Source organism: Neovison vison, chromosome 6, assembly GCF_020171115.1.
Source record: "Neovison vison isolate M4711 chromosome 6, ASM_NN_V1, whole genome shotgun sequence".
Classification (NCBI taxonomy): domain Eukaryota; kingdom Metazoa; phylum Chordata; class Mammalia; order Carnivora; family Mustelidae; genus Neogale; species Neogale vison.
In genome coordinates, this window is record NC_058096.1 from 191,661,796 (window position 1) to 191,676,041 (window position 14,246).

The 14,246-nt window shown below is 39.1% G+C and overlaps 1 long non-coding RNA gene across 1 annotated transcript in view; it reads right to left on the minus strand.

Annotated features, from left to right (window-relative positions):
* Positions 1 to 2,515: 2,515 nt before the first annotated feature.
* LOC122909289 overlaps positions 2,516 to 14,246 on the minus strand; it is a 311,611-nt gene continuing 299,880 nt past the window's right edge. The window contains exon 7 of the long non-coding RNA XR_006385116.1: positions 2,516 to 2,784. This is a non-coding gene — a long non-coding RNA (uncharacterized LOC122909289). The remainder of the gene's footprint in view (positions 2,785 to 14,246) is intronic.

Below are 14,246 nucleotides of genomic sequence, written 5' to 3' on the forward strand. Positions count from 1 at the left end.
ACTTCAGGTAATTCAGTCTTTAAACTCTGTCTTCTCTAGTTGGTGAGGCCCCATGTTCTACTTGGGTTTCCCTTCCCTGAGTAACAATCTGGAAAGTATCTCCAGACCAAAAAAAAAAAAAAAAAGACTATTATGTCCTTATCTAATTTGTTTCCTTTCTCTCAGGAATCATAGTCTTGTGCTACCTATTGTATACACTTTCTGAAAACTATGGTTGTATATATATATCTATATATGTTTTTGGTTTTTTAGTTGTTTATGGTAGATGGCTTCTTCAGTAGCAGTTAGTCCAGGAGAAGGACATGTATATTTTTTAAAAGTACAATTAAGATAGTTATTTTACCATAAATAAGGATGTAGTGCTAAAGGTTACTTTAGATATGATTCATTCCTTTTGAGAGGACTAATCAAAAGTAGGTTTTGAGATCTATGCCTTAAGCACTGATGTCTCAAGATGACTATTTCCCAAACAGCAGTTGCTTGTGTCCCACGTTTTGTGAGTTTGGGTGTGAACCACTTGCATTATAATTTACTTAAAATATTTTCTCTAAATTGACTTGCCTGTAACTTGATTTGAAAGGTGAACTCTACAACATTATCATAAATAGAGTGGGAAAACTAATTATATTTTTCTAATACATATGGAAATAAGCAAATAACTCTTTAAAAGTAAACAAAGTGTATCTTTGGAATATTGAAGGCATCTTAATCTTGTATCTCACCAGGGGTATTTTTCTACACCTAGCCATGCTGGAATAGATCACACAGACATTGAAGAAGGGACATAGGTAAGAGAGATAAAAAATATAAAGACCATTTTTTCATTTGTAGTTTCTGATACAAGTGTAAAAATTTTAAACTAGGATGATCTTAGAGAATGTCTAATCCACCCTCCTCATTTCACAGATGGACTGGTTTCTTCTTAAGACCTCACAGCTAGTTAGTTAATTCAGCAGATACATATCGAGGGCTGAGCATGTTCTAGGAGCTTGGAATAAAACAATGAACAGAACAGACAAGCTTTCTTGGAGCTCACATTCCAGTGAGGAAGAGAACGCCCTTTTTTGGTTCAGTGTCCAAGTCTACATTATTTAATGGCCTACTTACAACAAAAGACAGCACCTGAAACTTCTAATACCTGTCCCCATCTTGTCTCTTGGCACCTTTAGAAATAAGGTTTGGTTCTATGAAAAACCAGCCCAGTTACATAATCATCTCAGTCTAACTCACCTGAAATATATGAGCCACATGATGATACTTTGTACTTCTGAACAGAGCTACTTCTCATACTTTTACTTTAGCCGTAAAAGGGAAAATGCTTCTCTCCTTTTTGTAAGTGCCCATTACCCATTGCAAGTATGTAATGTGGAACTTTGTAGGATATAGTCCGCCTCTGGTTGCAACACACATTAGTGCTTTTAGAATGGGTCTTTGGTTTCTTATCTCATCTTGCTCATGATCTTGTTCCTGCCCTATTTTAGTCTCTTTTGATATATCACTCTGTCAAGGTGTTTGTGCTGTTTATCTGTATCAGTTCCCATATCCCAGCTCTGTCTCCTCTCAGACCTGGAAACTCTTACCCCACCAAGCCTTTTCTGGTCTGAGGAAAAGAAGACTCTACTCTGACATTCCAATCTTGAAAGCTGATTCTGTTCCTGACAACTTCAATGTTTTTTACAGGCACAGCCACCCCCAGAGAGCCAGAAAGGGTAGAATGGAAGAAATCATCAGAAATGAGTTTCGGCACACGGTTGACTCTCTCCTTTTTGTCTTTAGATCAGTGGAATTAGTGAAAGCTTTTATGAACTCATGGAATTTTCAGCCTTTGGAATTCCCAGACGTCTTCAGGTTGTCTTTGAAGAATGCTTATTTTACAACGTGTGTTTTTCCTTGGAAAAAGAGAAAAGCAGACTGGGCCTTGTTAGAGGGATGGCTGAGACTTGAGGATAACTCCCTTTTATTATGGGCAGGCTTTCTGCAGTGCACTTTACATGCTTTTTACTTCTGACCTTCACAGCAATCCAGCAATAAATGAACTATATGTAACCTCATTTTACAAAAGAAGATGTAGTCATAGAATCTTAGAGAGGTCACTTAACTTGCTTAATATCAAACAGTCACTGTGTAGGTAGGTCAAAATTCAGTTTTGTTTGATACCAGTGAAACCCTTCAGTAGCTTAATTAATATAGTGTCAGGTTAAAATCATGAATACAAAAATATATATAAAACATTAAGCCTAGGATTTGTCCTTCTATATTTGTTTTATAGCTGAACATATTGAGGCAAAGTCTGTGGGGTTTGCCTTAAAAATCACTAAGTGAAATAAATAGTGGTCTGAATAGGAACTCTAGTCTTTGGAATTTTATTCCAAACTTTTTCCAGCACAGCATTGTAACTCTAAGAGAAAACTGTTCACTTTTGAATTGGCTTGAGTTGTTTGGTTAAAACCTAGTGTACAAACAGTCATAACACAGATTTTAAAGATAGAGTTATAACACTGGTCTTATGAAAATATTTAATGATGTTGAATTCAAAAAGTATTTATTCAAAATATTTATTGCACGTCCTTTTATTGATTATATTAAGCCTTTCTGCCACCTAGCATCCCACATAAACTATGTTATTACCAGACCAAAACAGAAGATGAAATGCCCTTTCAAATCCAGGAAAATTGTCTTGTTCTATCTAGATTATCCATCTCCTCCCGAAAGACTGGTAGATAGGTAACAGATGAGAATATAACAGGAAATGTCTCCTTCCTCAAAGTGCTTTGTTAGGATATGCTGTTTGAAAGAGAAAAAATAGTTTAATCAGAATCACATAGTCATTGAAAACAATCTTGTTTCAGTTGCCATCACTGCAAATGCAATTATGGCCAATTCTCATGAGTCTGTGCTAATGGGAAGAGGGTGTGACATGGATGGTCGACAGTCTCAGATAATCCAAATAACTGATTTTCAGCATTTCCCCCACTAAACCTACTCACCAGAGTTGCTAGCAAGTAATGAAAATTGCTGATTCTAGTTTCCTTCCTCTTCTCCCCACACCCAGGGCCCCCAAACCAAGTCACTCTTTGATGGAGATATTAGTGAGCAATGAAATGGCCATAAGCCAGTGGAAGGAAGAAGAGAGAAGGAAAGTCAATCAATCCTTGAATAAATAAGAGCTATTTTAATCTGATACTTTAGAAAGGGAAAGCCCTACTCCTGTAGAACATTGTTTTGATTACTATATCTGTACAATAAGTTCATCTCAAATATAGTTTTATTAAATCCCTATTACATAACTAAGATATCAATTCATTTTCTTTGTTTATAAATGTTGAAGATGGGGGGGGGCGCCTAGGTGGCTCAGTGGGTTGAGCCTCTGCCTTCAGCTCAGATCATGATCTCAGGGTCCCAGGATCGAGTCCCGCATCGGGCTCTCTCCTCAGCAGGGAGCCTGCTTCCCACCTCTCTCTCTGCCTGCCTCTCTGCCTACTTGAATAAATAAATAAAATTTTTTTTAAAAAATGTTGAAGATAGGAAATTTTCTTTGACCTTTACCCTCAATCTCAGATCCTCCCCCTTTTCTCAAAAGGAGCATAACAATCCTGATGCTTATTTATTATTATAAAAAGAGTTCAGCTTCTTACCCATCCAGATTTGTTCTATGTGTTTATGCAGAAATTTAGTCAGAGAAAGTACGCATTTTCTCTTGTTTTGTTCGACGATACTGAGAGACTAGAGGGTTTAGCTTTGCGATAGACGTTGTGGTGCATTGTCCAAATCCCTCTTCAGTGAAGGACTCATTGCCCCTGTGTGGAATGTTGTCAGCAAACAGGCTTCAGCTGTCAAGCCATTCAGGGACTGCCTCAGTTGCCCAGAAGCACCTCAGCCTCACCCCTTCTGGACTTAGCCCACATTTAATAGCTAATCCGGTTCCATTGAATACCACTGTGCCAATTCTTGTGCAAGTTCAGTGCAAGACTGTGAATGTCGGCCCAAATCGGGACAACTCAGAATGAACTTTCTAGATTCAGAGCTCTCTGGGGTGACTGAAGCTGCTGTTGGGCCTGCATTATAGCTCAACTTTTTTCCCCTGACCACTCTTACTTGCTCAAATATTGATAGCATGAATGTTTCTTAATAAATATTCTGAATAGTAAACTCCATCTTACAGTCTGCTTCCAGGAAGCCCATCCTGTGACGTGTCTTTTGCTTACTTTTTTACCCAGAGGGATGTCTTAGAAGGCTCATTTGCTAGTAAAGATCTGCTTTATTCTTTTGTTATTCTTCTACCATTTGTGTCAGAAACTGAGTAGTTGTTCATTAAAGGCCTGTTTTCCTGTTCTCCCCGAACCTGTATCCAGACCACATCATGAGAGGTTATGGCTTAGGTTACTGCATTCTGTGCAAAGAAGTGATCTATGACACTTACAGGCCCAATATGTTAAAATCTTATAAAATCTTGGTTGCCTTTTGTCATCCCTGGTGTGCTAGCTGAATGTAGAAGATTTAGCAGAAGATTCCAAGGTCTCTGGGAATGGTAGAGCCACATATGAAACAAGGCTGGGTGACAGAATTACCATAGAGGCTGCCTGCAAACCCCACATCAAATTTCTAAGCTGATGAACTATTTTGGGTAATTTCTTAGAGGAATTAAGCTCTTACTTAAAAGAGAAAAGACCTTTGGGTTGTTTCTCGTTTCTCTCACTATTGCAAACCCCAACCATTCTAAATATTTTGTGCTTGTCTTCTTGGGTATGTTTCTCTAGTGTTAAACACATAGAATTGGAATTACCAGGTCTTGAGATGTGTAAGCTTTAATACTCAACAGATGTTTTTGCACCATTTTCCCAAGTGGTTGTGCCAATTTTTTTTTTCATCAGTAGTGCATTAGAACACCTTTCTCTCCTGTCTTTCAAACATAGAATTTTAAGGGAAACTCTTGAGTTTGACCCCTAAATATTTTCATATGTAGTTGAATTTTAATTTCATATCTCAAGTTCCAGGACATAAAATTTAAAAAATACTAGACATGTGACCCTTGCAGTTTAGTCTCTTTCAGAGCAGTCTCTAAGATTCACGCCATGAAGTCACTCACCATTTTGCTATAGGAGTTGTAGCTGTGTATGCCAAGGCAGACGCATACCCATGTGTGTGTATTAGCTCTTGAATGAGCCCAATCAAGTGCCAGATTCTACCTCAGTTTTTTGTTTGTTTGTTTGTTTGTTTTTTAATTTTATTTACTTACTTGACATAGCCAGCAAGAGAGGGAACATGGGCCAGGAAAATGGGAGGAGAAGCAGACCCCCTGCTGAGCAGGGAGCCTGATACAGCCTCAATCCAGGGACCCTGGGATCATGACCTGAGCCAAAGGCAGACACTTAACAGCTGAGCCACTCAGGCACCCCTACCTCAGCCAGTTTTGCTCTTACCCATTTCTCATTCAGAAAGGGAAAAAAAAAAAATATATATATATATATATATATATATACACACACACACACACACACACACACATATATGAATGATACTGGCTTCTATTTGGTGAATTTATAATGTATGCCAGGCCCTGTGCTAAGCATTTTACCTGTATTAACTTACTTGAGTCTCACAGTAAGCCTCGAATGTAGAAGTTTCTCTTATTTTGCCCTGCTTTTCAGATAAGAAAACTGAGGTGAAGGTAACAGAATGTACAGGTGAAAGAGCCAAAGTGTCAACCGGAGACTGGCTGCTGACTCAGGGCTGGAACTCTTTTCTCTTATACTTTGTGTCTATACAGCTCTCATTCAAAGTTGGAGGAGTCCTACATTATTTCATTATGTTTTCCTCTACCTCACTGATGGAAATTCAGAGCTGTGGTAGTGTTTGTGTATGGGGGGATTAACCGGGTCATGAGGAGGTATGCTTTGTGACTGTCAAGGGTTTATTTTAATGAGTAGGACAACACACAGGACCGTTAAGCACTCTGTCTCAGCTTTGGGGGGGCGGAGGGAATATAAAAGTATACAGTTCCGTAAGTCAAAGGTTTTAAAACAACAAAAACAGTGAAATCTGCATTCTGGGTGGCTGCTTGCAAAAGCAGCTGTAATCACTTGGCCAAATCACATCTTGCTCAGTGCTCCTCCCTGAACTTCCTTTGTCCTCACACTGAATATAATGCAGAGGAGGTCTGTGTGGGTCTGGGACAAGATGGAATTTGGACCAGCTGTTTTCAAAGGTTACATTTGAAACTCAAAAGCTAAAAGGGGTTGCTGTGAAAACTGTCTTCTGAAGTCAGAGTTCCCACATTGTATCTCGTGTCTGTACCGAGAAACTACCGTAGAGCCGGAGTTGGCAACACGTAAATCTTCCCAAGTTGAACAAAATGTTAGTCGCTATCAAAGAGGCGCAAGGACATATTTGACTTCTCAAATTTCTTCCATATTTGTGGTTTTTGAGGTTGCAGTAGAATTCAAACCTCTCTGGGTTCAAGTTCATCTAGTCTTGACAAAATATGACTTCCTGTGTCAGCAAAAGAAGGTTTTGATTAAAAAAAAAAATTGAGGACAATTTGATGAAATCGTTTTTACCATCTATAAATGAATCAAGGTTAGAGTTCTCTTAAAATATACAGGGGTCAAAAATCTGGGAACAAAACACAAGCAGCAGACTCACTTGGCATTTCCTTGGACCATGCCACATTGGAAAACCCTGAGTTCTTGTGAATCCCAATCTTGGTAAAAGGACAAGCAGACACAGCACAAAGAGAAAGAAGGCTAACTGGGTACATGTAATCATTGGACAGAAGGCTGAAATTTGATTTTTTCACAGGCAAATGTGTTTCTTCAAGGCCGTCTTCTGTTTGTGTAATGATATATGTTTGTTCATTTAAGCAATGTCTATTATGCTTTCTTCGTGTCCAGTACAGTGGTAAGCTTGCTCTACAGGAGGGAATGAAATAAACACAGTCTCTTATAGTCTTTGAGGGAAGAGATAAAGAAATAGGCACAAGTACTCATAAACAAGTATCCATACACTGAGACAGTTGCTATGAAGAGGGTGATTGGGGTACTCTGATAAAGAATGAAGGGGGAGACCTATGTAGATAAAGCCACAGGGCAGATGTGTCTGAAGAAGCACAGTCTGATGGAGACACAAGCAGAATGAGGCCAGGCAAGGTTTCGAATGAAGACTCTGAGATTGGGATAACTATGGGCTGATTGGAGGCTGTGGCAAGAGCATACTGGGCCAGTGGGAGGCTGCTGGAGCAGGGGCCATTTGATCTCAGGCAACGAAATTGCTCTGGAGAGCTTTAAACAGGGAGGTGACATGGTGTGATTTACATTTTAGAATTATCAGTCCAGCTGCGATGTTCACACCGTATGGGGGTGAGGGGGAGATAAGTCGGCAGAGGAGTATAGTGGAAGCAGGGAATTTCGATAGTACACATTTATAATAGTTCAAATGCAGCGGGGAAGAGGAACAAGAGTGAGATGTATCTATTTATCTGTTCTCTTGTTGTTGGCTGGACCTCCATCAAAGCTGACATGCACGTGAAATGTTTAGGTAAGTTTGATTGTGTTGCATGAATTCCATTAAGCATTCTCAGGGGAAATAAGAATTAGGGAAACCGCAAGACCATTACTGAACCTTGAGACTGTCAATTGCCAGAGACTGCAAGTAATAAAAGCACCCATACTCATGACCATTGTAATGTGCGAAACAACGGAACTTCTGGGTTCCTGCGAGTGTGTGCATAAGATGCGCGACTTATGTGGTTGCCATATAGGGAGCTCCTTGAGCAAGGCTGTTAGAGGATGCCCTTGGCCTTGGTCTCTTTTCCATTTCCTTGACGTGAGATTGAATGGAGAAGGCAGAGAATTACTAACAAAATGAGGTTTTTATTTTTCTATGTGTATGCTCATGAAATACCTTAAAAGAAAGGATGGTTGACATCTGTTTTCAGATGGCAGTGTGTGGAGACTCAAGAATTTTTGAGTGAGTCTCAAATTTGTGAATTTTAAAGCTCTAGTTGACATTTTGGACTGGCCTCCACATGTTCCACTGCTTGTAGATAGGATTCATCAAAAGCAGATATTTTTCAAGCTGTGCTGAGCCAAGGTCTTACCTGTAAATTTGTTTTTTAGTATTTCATGGTTCACCAAAAAAATATCTATGGAGTTCTCAGGTTATTCATGAACTCATTGTTTTGGAGAAACGGAATTGGATGTCCTAGACAGTAGGATTGCTAGGAACTACTAAACATCCATTGAGATCTGGGACCATGAATTTACTTTTACTTTTAAAAAGTCACAGTCCCATATTCTTCTAAGTCAAATAATCTCTTCGATGGAAAGTTGCCATAATCTATTTCTCTTGGTACCTGTGGTTTGAGTCTTTCTTTCATTGAGTGATAGATATTTCTTGAATGTCTATTATGAGCCAAACACTGTGTTGACAGAATCATCAGTAATAAGATAACGGAGGCAGAATAAAAAAATAAATAAAAAGAAGACAGAAGTTAGGAGAGAGGGATGAAAAATAACTCAGGAAAAGAAACTTGAAAATCCCTCTGGTGTTCACTTCTTAGTCTGTCATTTTCCATCTATATGACCTTGGGTGAATCACTTTATCTACGTCTTTGTTGCCCTCTCTAAATTTGAAGACTTAATTAAACTATGGAGTCCTTGGTGGCCTTACAGGGAAAGGTGTAACTGAAGTGTCACATATGACACATATTTTATATTTCTGATTTCTTTGAAACTGATAAGCTCCAAGGATTTTGGTATCTTATTTAACAGGTAGCAACCACAAATAACTTTGATAAAGTTCTCCTCAGAGGTTGAGAACTTGGTGACATTTTTTGTTCAGAAAAAAAAAAAAAAAGGAGTTTCTATTTAGCAGATCGATTTGCCCTGAGATTTTCCTGTTTCACCTAGAAAACAAGAGCACAGGATCTTGGGGGCCTTTATTAGAGATCCTATGTGTGTGTGTGTGTGTGTACGTGCACGCTCATGCACGTGTGTGCAGCTGAGTTGTGTGTGGGCATTGTTGGCCATCTGTCTTTTTTTTTTTTACATCAGAAATATAAAACATTTGGGACAGAGGAAACAAAATCCCATCTCATTTGCTTTTACATTGCTCATTTATGGGTCTCCATGTTGACATAATCCAAATGCTAATTTAGCCTAGTATGGCTAATCCCCTAGAAGTTGCAACAGTTAGCCACATAATTCAGTGCCAAGCTGCAGGCACCATTCATTTTAGCTTCTCAAATTGGTGAAAGAAAAGGGTTAAATAGTGTTCGCTCCATGAAGCAAAAACAACAACGAAAAAAAGCTAACATTATATAGAAATTTCCTTCATCCATGCTGTTATACCAGCCTTTCCAACTCCATCGTCTATAGGAGTGATATTCAATCTGGGGCAGTTTGGTCCCCCAAGAGGCATTTACAACGTCTAGACACTTCTTCATTGTCATGGCTCAGAGATGGAGGCAGAGGCCAGAGATGTTGCAAAACATCCCACAATCCCCTAGATAGCTCTCACAGCGAGGTATTATCTGCACCAAAATGTCCACAGTGACAATGCTGAAGGTGAGAAAGCTGTGTCTAGATCACCCTTTTAAACCCAGAATACATTTGCCACTTTTCTAAGTTTGTAAGCTTGCTAAGAGAAAAAGCTAAAAATTGAATTGAATTTAGATTTTAACATATATCAGTAGCTATCTGATAATAAGTGCTTTCAAGTTTGTACCATCAAATGTAAAGTAAGTCCATTTGTAATAATAAAAATAATGATCCCTTACATATATAAGCTACTTTATAGTAAGTAAAGCAAATTTACATGCATCGCCGTGTTTATCACTTCGATCCTATTAAAAGAGATATGGTTGCCATCATAACCATTTTATAGAAAGGGAATCATTTTTCTCTGTTGAACCCCTTGAAATGGCTTTTCAACTTGTTATATATAACACCTTAATTATTGAGGAATCACCAACAAATTGTCATATGTCATGTATTCCTGGAAGGAAATACTGGGCTGTTCATGTCTCTTACCCTGGGCTTGAGTGAACGCAGTGATTGACAAATCACCTTCCAAGGGACTGCCTTGGAAGTGGTAAATTGTATGGTATGCCACAACTATGCCATACATCTGATTTATAAAAATTAATTTTTTTGAAAGGCAGCAGAAGATACTGGAAGTATCTTTTTTGCTTGAGCTGCCTTTTTTATAGAACCTGAAACAGATGAGATTATGCATAGGGAAGATTCCTGGTCTCTGATCTCCCGTCTCTATGGCTTTACCATGCTGTGATCCATAGATCATAAATTGAACATTTAGTGAAGAAAAGATCAGGGATATCACAGGCTAAGCTATTGTTTGGTTCTTCTTGGCAAACCAAAAAAATATGAATATAAATGTGTCAGATCCATTAGATGCTTAATGGATCTCCTTTGATTCTGGAAATGTCTTAAAGACAGTGCCAAGAGACAAGCAAGCAAGACACAAGGATTCAGAAGAATCCTTGCTGAATGTGAAATGAATTCTTGCCTTGCCTTGCACATTACTCTGAACCCAGGTTTTAGCAGGAGGCAGACCCAGGGTGAAGTGCTGGTTTGGGCACTAGCTCATTCTGTGAAATTACAGCAGTTGCACAATGCTCGATTTCCTCATGCACTAGATGGGATGGTACTCTTTAGGGTGACAGAGAGGATTAAAGCTGTGATGTAATGGACTTAGCAGTGCCAGGCACATTGTAAGCCCTGGAGGACAGCAAATCCTTCTTGAAGAGTCTGTGAAGATTTGATTATGGCTATCCTTGCTGGTATGATCTCTTTTTCTGATACCTCGTTATGTATGTTCACTCTTGCCTGTGTGCAATGCCGTGATCCTAAATCAGACCATTGACATGTTTTGTAAACATCCCATGAATGAGACCAAACCCTCCCTCTTCTTAAAACCCTTCAAAGGACTTTCCTAAAGGAGGAAGGCTTCCTTTGCCTGCTCTTTAAATGTTGGAGCTCCTTAGGTTTTTCTCCTTATCCAGTTGCTTCTCTCTCCAATATCCCAATGCTGTCTTTTAATAAGCGTTGTGCACACCAGTGGTCATAGAAACACTATTCACAATGGCCAAAAGAGGGAAGCAACCCAGTTGTCCATGAACATGTGAACAGGTAAACAAAATGTGGTATATACCGTGGACTGTTATTCATCTTTAAAAAGAAAGGCAATTCTGACAGATGTGACAACATGAAACAACCCTGAGGACATTATGCTAGGTGAAAAAAGCCAGTCACAAAAGGCCAAATACTGTATGATTTTACTCACTGAGATTCTTAGAGAACTCAAAGCAGAAGAGTGCTTGGTTGGGGGAGATAGGGGCTGGGGGAGAAAGAAAAGGGAGTGATTGCTTAATGAGTAAAGAATTTCGGTTTGGGATAAATGAAAGAATTCTAGAGATGGAGGGTGGTGATGTTTGCACAACAGTGTCAGTACTAGTAATGCCCCTGCATTGTACACTCACAAATGGTTAAAGTGGTCAATTTTGTTACCTATATTTTATCACAGCAAAAAAGATTTTTAAAATAAGTACCATATAATAATAAAAGAAAAATTGTTAGCAATTATTGAATAGCAAGTACCAGGCATTGGACTAGTCGTGTTAGGTATAGTCTTAATTTACGTCTCACATTAACTCGTAGAGATCAGTGTATGGTTGTTTCTATTTATCAAGAGAAAATTAAAGGTCCAAGAGGTTGAGTAAGCCCAAGGTCACACGGCTAAGAAGTTGCAGAGCTGAGATCAAAACCAAGGTATCAAGTGCCAGATTCTTAGTCCCTGTGTTTACTCCCTTATCTGGTGCCTATATGTTGACAACCATCATATTTTGATTCTCTAGCTCAGACCTCAGAAGAATGACAATGATAATGGTGACACTGGTGTTTTTCTAACAATATTTTCAGCTTCTTCAAAAAATTATGAAACAGTGCCCATCATCCCGATTTAAAGATGAGAAATTTGAAGCATAGGGAGGTTCAATAACTTGTTCAAGTTCACTCATCCGTGGCCAAGCCAGGATTTAAATGTAGGTCAGTCTGATTTAAAGCCATAATCTTAAATATAACTGTGTTCTTGAATATCTCACAAGCACCCTGTTTAAAATAAGCTCTTTTTTTCGTATTTTAAAATATCTGAACTGGGGAGATAACTTATTGTATCAATACAGGGTTCTCCCTATACCTCAGTATTAACTTGATGGATGGATAGACTTTGTAGAACTCGGAAAATTGGGTATTTATCACTCTAGATATACTAAGTGCTCAGAAGAAGTTTGTCAAAACACTTTCCAGGGGTGCCTGGGTAGCTCAGTGGCTTAAGCATCTGTCTTGGCCTCAGGTCATGATCCCAGTGTCTTGGGATAGAGCCCTACATCCGGCTTCCTGCTCAAGGAGCCCCTCCACTCTCTCTGTCTCTCACTATCTCTCCCTCTCTCAAATAAAATCCAAAAACAAACAGACAAACCATGATCTGCCCCACGATTACCAAAACCAAGCTTTTGGGCACAGATGTATATGAAAGAATCTGGAACCCAAGTGAGAAGAACAAGTATGCATGGGATGGAATTTGCTTTCAGACCTCAGTGAGTTGCTTCTGGGGCCAGAAAACCTTGGCTCTCCCAAGGCAGATGTAGAGAACACACCTATGTAATTTTTAGACGTGTAAGTCATTTTACATGATTTTGATCACCCCATTAGAGCCACCTTTCTCTGTTGCCCCTGCTTCTCTCCCTTCTCAGTGGGCACTGCTATCTCATTTCTAAGAACTGAGATATACTTGGTCTTTTCAGGGGCAGGGATGTCTTGCATCAACTCACATTGTTGCCTCTTTATCAGTTTTACAATTTCCCTCAGAAACTCCAGAAGATGGAACTGGACAACTTGGAGCCCAAACACAATTTCTAAGTCTTAAATCCCTGACCCTCAGAAAGACCCTAAGAGTTGCTATGGAACGCAAACTCCACCAACAGATCCAGTCGGCAAGTTCCCTAACAACCATGAATCACTAGCCATCATAACAGAAGGGCTAATTTTCCTGCTGTATAAAATCAGCTTTTCATAAAAACAGGCATCCTTGATGACATGAGTAGAATCAAATGACCCAAATGCAATTTTTTAACAAAGGGAGTAGTGGCTAAAAGTATTCCCCCCTGGAGTATATCTTGTCTTGCCTGTACCCAGATCTAGATCTGGAAAAGTTTACTTGCAATAATAATTAAACATTGCCATGACAACTGCAATGTTTAAACACTGCTATTGGCAGAAAAAAATTATTTCCCAAGGAAAAAAATTTTGAGGAAATACATGCAATTTTTCAAGGCACAACAAAAATAGATATGGTTACCTTAAAATATACTATAATTTTCCCAATTATCACTGATAACATAAATCCAAAATGCAGTTGAAATTTCAGTGTGATAGAGTCACAGTAAATTTAAAGGTTGATTTGACTGGTATTATCTTCTAGAAAGAGAGGAAGGAGCTTGTACTTGGGGAGGGCCACGAGTTACTCTAGTCATCAAATATTCATGCTATAAAAAACTCGGTAAAATAAAATGATGGTTCCTAAATAAATGTCAAGAGTTAGATGGCATTCAGTGAATGGTTCTAGTATGAGCGCAAACAGTGATTCTTTAATTACAAGCAAGCAAAAAATAACTAATTAAATGTCATGATGGGAGCAGCGAAAGTATAGGGGGACAAGGGCTCAGGGGAGACCATGTCAGAGAATTAGACTCTGATCCTAAGCAGAGGGCAGCTGGGGCACCTTCCTCATTTCTGCAGAGCTGGGTTCAAATAATGCCCAATAGTACCATGCTAGTGAGCCTGCATCCACAGGAGGGAGATCCTCAGCTAGGGAAGGAGCCTGAAGTAAATGTAGCTGGAAACTTAGGTTGCTGTTATTAATAGTAATAATAACTACCACTGAGTGAGTACCTGGTCTGTTCCAGGGGGTTCGAAAGCACTTTATGAATACTCTTCCACCAGATGAAGCTTGTGTAGTCGGATACCAGTGAAGCACACGAAACCTTTTTTTTTTTTTTTTTTTTTTGCCAGAAATTGCTGTTTTGTATTTCTCAAAAAGCATTGAATTCCTCTCAGAGGAAAACTTGGAAGGTTGCTGAACTACCTTTGTTCCTATTTTGAATCGGTATTGTTTTTATTCTAAAGTACAAAACGGGGTGGGGGTGGGGGTTAGGCAGCCCCATAATCTTT